Genomic DNA, 4831 nt, shown 5'->3' with positions numbered 1-4831 from the left:
GAAATTGGGATTTCAGGCTCGTGCCCACGTCAAGAGGTATGAGACCTCCGACGATTTTCTTAGCCTGCAAACTGAGGGAGAAAAGCTCAATCATTGAGCTTGTGCTCAGATTGTCTGAGTGCAACAATCACTTGAATCGAGTGGGAGTTGATCTTCCAAATGAGATAGTGATGTTTCTCCAAAGTCATTGCCACCAAGCTGCTAGAGCTTCGTGATGAACTATAACATATCAGGGATAGATATGATGATCCTTGAGGTATTCGCGATGTTTGACACCGCGAAAGTAGAAATCAAGAAGGAGCATCAATTGTTGATGGTTGGTGAAACCACTAGTTTCAAGAAGGGCAAGGGAACAAAGGGATACTTCATGAAACGGCAATTCAGCTGCTGCTCTAGTGAAGAGACCCAAGGTTGAACCCAAACCCGAGACTAAGTGCTTCTGTAATAAGGGGAACAGCCACTGGAGCAGAATTACCCTAGATACTTGGTAGATGAGAAGGCTGGCAAAGTCGATAGAAGTATATTGGATATACATTATGTTAGTGTGTACTTTACTAGTACTCCTAGTAGCACCAGGGTATTAGATACCGGTTCGGTTGCTAAGTGTTAGTAACTCGAAAAAAAAAGGCTACGGAATAAACGGAGACTAGCTAAAGGAGAGCTGACGATATGTGTTGGAAGTGTTTCCAAATTTGATATAATCAAACATCGCACGTTCCCTCTACCATCAAGATTAGTATTAAACCTGAATGGTTTATTGAATCTCGATCGTAGTGATACACATTTTCATGCCAAAAGATATAAGATAGTAATGATAGTACCACTTACTTGTGGCACTGCCATGTAAGTCATAATGGTATAAAACGCATGAAGAAGCTCCATGTTGATGGATCTTAGGACTCACTCGTTTTGAAAAGTTTGAGACATGCGAACCATGTCTATTGGTGTATATGCATGAAGAAACTCCATGCAAATGGACCGTTCGGACTCACTTGATTTTGAATCACTTGAGATATGCAAATCATACCACATAGGCAAGATGACTGAAAATCCTCGGTTTCAGTAAAATGGAACAAGATAGCAACTTGTTGGAAGCAACACATTTTGATGTGTGCAGTCCAATGAGTGCCGAGGCATGCAGTGAATATCGTTATGTTCTTACTTCACAGATGATTCGAGTAATGAGAATATTTACTTGATGAAACACAAGTCTGAATTATTGAATGGTTCAAATAATTTTAGAGTGAAGTAGAAGATCATTGTGACAAGAGGATAAAATGTCTATGATATGATCATAGAGATGAATATCTGAGTTACGAGTTTTGGCACACAAATAAGACATTGTGGAAATTGTTTCACAATTAATACCGCCTGGAACACCATAATGTGATGGTGTGTCCGAACATCATAGTTGCACCCTATTGGATATGGTGCGTACCATGATGTCTCTTATCGAATTACCACTATCGTTCATGGGTTCGGCATTAAAGACAACCACATTCACTTTATATAGGGCACCACGTAATTCCGTTGAGATGACACCGTATGAATTATGGTTTAGAGAAACCTAAGTTGTCGTTTCTTAAAAGTTTGGGGCTGTGAAGCTTATATGAAAAAGTTTCAGGTTGATAAGCTCAAACCCAAAGCGGATAAAATGCATCTTCATAGGAAACCCAAAACAGTTGGGTATACCTCCTAATTCAGATCCGAAAGCAATATGGATTGTTTCTAGAATCGGGTCCTTTCACGAGGAAAAGTTTCTCTCGAAATAATTGAGTGGGAGGATGGTGGAGACTTGATGAGGTTATTGAACCGTCTCTTCAACTAGTGTGTGGCAGGGCACAGGAAGTTGTTCCTGTGGCACCTACACCAATTGAAGTGGAAGCTTATGATATTGATCATGAAACTTCGGATCAAGTCACTACCAAACCTCGTAGGACGACAAGGATACGTACTACTTCAGAGTGGTACAGTAATCCTGTCTTGAAGGTCATGTTGCTAGACAATAATGAACCTACGAGCTATGGAGAAGCGATGGTGGGCCCAAATTCCGACAAATGGTTAGAAGCCATAAAGTCCGAGATAGGATCCATGTATCAGAACAAAGCATGGACTTTGGTGGACTTGCCCGATGATCGGCAAGCCATTGAGATAAATGGATCTTTAAGAAGAAGACGGACGTGGACGGTAATGTCATCGTCCATGAAGCTCGACTTGTGGCGAAGAATTTTTCACAAGTTCAAGGAGTTGACTACGATGAGATTTTCTCATCCGTAGCGATGCTTAAAGTCCGTCGGAATCATGTTAGCATTGGCTGCATTTATGAAATCTGGCAGATGGATGTCAAGACAAGTTTCCTTACCAGTTTTTGTAAGGAAAGGTTGTATGTGATACAATCAGAAAAGTTTTGTCAATCCTAAGGATGCTAAAAGGTATGCTAGCTCCAGCGATCCTTCTAAGGACTGGAGTAAGCATCTCGGAGTTGGAATGTACACTTTGATGAGATGATCAAAGATTTTGGATTTATACAAAGTTTGTGAGAAACTTGTATTTCCAAAGAAGTGAGTGGGAGCACTATAGAATTTCTGATGAGTGTATGTTGTTGACATATTGTTGATCAGAAATGACGTAGAATTTCTGGAAAGCATATAGGGTTATTTTGAAAGTGTTTTTCAATGGAAAGCCTGGATTAAGCTACTTGAACATTGAGCATCAAGATCTATAAGGATATATCAAAATGTTTAATAATACTTTCAAATGAGCACATACCTTGACATGATCTTGAAGGTGTTCAAGATGGACTAGTCAAAGAAGGAGTTCTTGCCTGAGTTGTAAGGTACGAAGTTAAGACTTAAAGCTCGACCACGGCAGAATAGAGAGAAAGGACGAAGGTCGTCCCCTATGCTTAAGACGTAGGCTCCTCAGTATGCTATGCTGTGTACCGCACCTGAAGTGTGCCTTGCCATGAGTCAGTCAAGGGGTACAAGAGTGATCCAAGAATGGCTCACAGGACAGCGGTCAAAGTTATCCTTAGTAACTAGTGGACTAAGGAATTTTCTCGATTATGGAGGTGGTAAAAGAGTTCGTCGTAAAGTTACGACGATGCAAGCTTGACACCTATCCGGATAGCTCTGAGTAGAGAGACCGGATACATATAATGGAGCAATAATTTAGGATAGCTCCAAGTAGAACAGTTGTTTGGAATAGCTCCAAATAGAGCGTGGTAGCTGCATCTAGGAGATGACATAGAGATTTGTAGAGCACACATGGATCTGAAAGGTTCAGACCCGTTGACTAAAACCTCTCTCACAAGCAACATGATCAAACATAAAACTCATTGAGTGTTAATCACATAGTGATGTGAACTAGACTACTGACTCTAGTAAACTCTTGGGTATTAGTCACATGGCGATGTGACCTGTGAGTGTTAATCACATGGCGATGTGAACTAGATTATTGACTCTAGTGCAAGTGGGAGACTGTTGGAAATATGCCCTAGAGGCAATAATAAAAGTATTATTATTATATTTCCTTGTTCATGATAATTGTCTTTTATTCATGCTATAACTGTATTATCCGGAAATCGTAATACACGTGTGAATACATAGACCACAATATGTCCCTAGTGAGCCTCTAGTTGACTAGCTCGTTGTGATCAACAGATAGTCATGGTTTCCTGGCTATGGACATTGGATGTCGTTGATAACGGGATCACATCATTAGGAGAATGATGTGATGGACAAGACCCAATCCTAATCATAGCACAAAGATCGTGTAGTTCATTTGCTAGAGCTTTGCCAATGTCAAGTATCTCTTCCTTTGACCATGAGATCGTGTAACTCCTGGATACCGTAGGAGTGCTTTGGGTGTATCAAACGTCACAACGTAACTGGGTGACTATAAAGGTGCACTACAGGTATCTCCGAAAGTATCTATTGTTTTATGCGGATCGAGACTGGGATTTGTCACTCCGTGTAAACGGAGAGGTATCTCTGGGCCCACTCGGTAGGACATCATCATATGCGCAATGTGACCAAGGAGTTGATCACGGGATGATGTGTTACGGAACGAGTAAAGTGACTTGCCGGTAACGAGATTGAACAAGGTATCGGTATACCGACGATCGAATCTCGGGCAAGTAAAATACCGCTAGACAAAGGGAATTGTATACGGGATCGATTGAGTCCTTGACATCATGGTTCATCCGATGAGATCATCGTGGAACATATGGGAGCCAACATGGGTATCCAGATCCCGCTCTTGGTTATTGACTGGAGAACGTCTCGGTCATGTCTGCATGTCTCCCGAACCCGTAGGGTCTACACACTTAAGGTTCGATGACGCTAGGGTTATAAAGGAAGCTTGTATGTGGTTACCGAATGTTGTTCGGAGTCCCGGATGAGATCCCGGACGTCACGAGGAGTTCCGGAATGGTCCGGAGGTAAAGATTTATATATAGGAAGTCCTGTTTCGGCCATCGGGACAAGTTTCGGGGTCATCGGTATTGTACCGGGACCACCGGAAGGGTCCCGGGGGCCCACCGGGTGGGGCCACCTGCCCCGGGGGGCCACATGGGCTGTAGGGGGTGCGCCTTGGCCTACATGGGCCAAGGGCACCAGCCCCAAGAGGCCCATGCGCCTAGGGAACCCTAGAGGGAAGAGTCCTCAAGGGGGAAGGCACCTCCGAGGTGCCTTGGGGAGGATGGACTCCTCCCCCCCTTCTTGGCCGCCGCACCAGATGCCATCTGGAGGCTGGCCGCCGCCCCTTGGGGTGGGAAACCCTAAAGGGGGCGCAGCCCTTCCCTTCCCCCCTATATATATTGAGGCATGGG

Source organism: Triticum dicoccoides, chromosome 4A, assembly GCF_002162155.2.
Source record: "Triticum dicoccoides isolate Atlit2015 ecotype Zavitan chromosome 4A, WEW_v2.0, whole genome shotgun sequence".
In the NCBI taxonomy this organism is placed as follows: Eukaryota; Viridiplantae; Streptophyta; class Magnoliopsida; order Poales; family Poaceae; genus Triticum; species Triticum dicoccoides.
Note: the sequence above shows the minus strand (reverse complement) of the source record.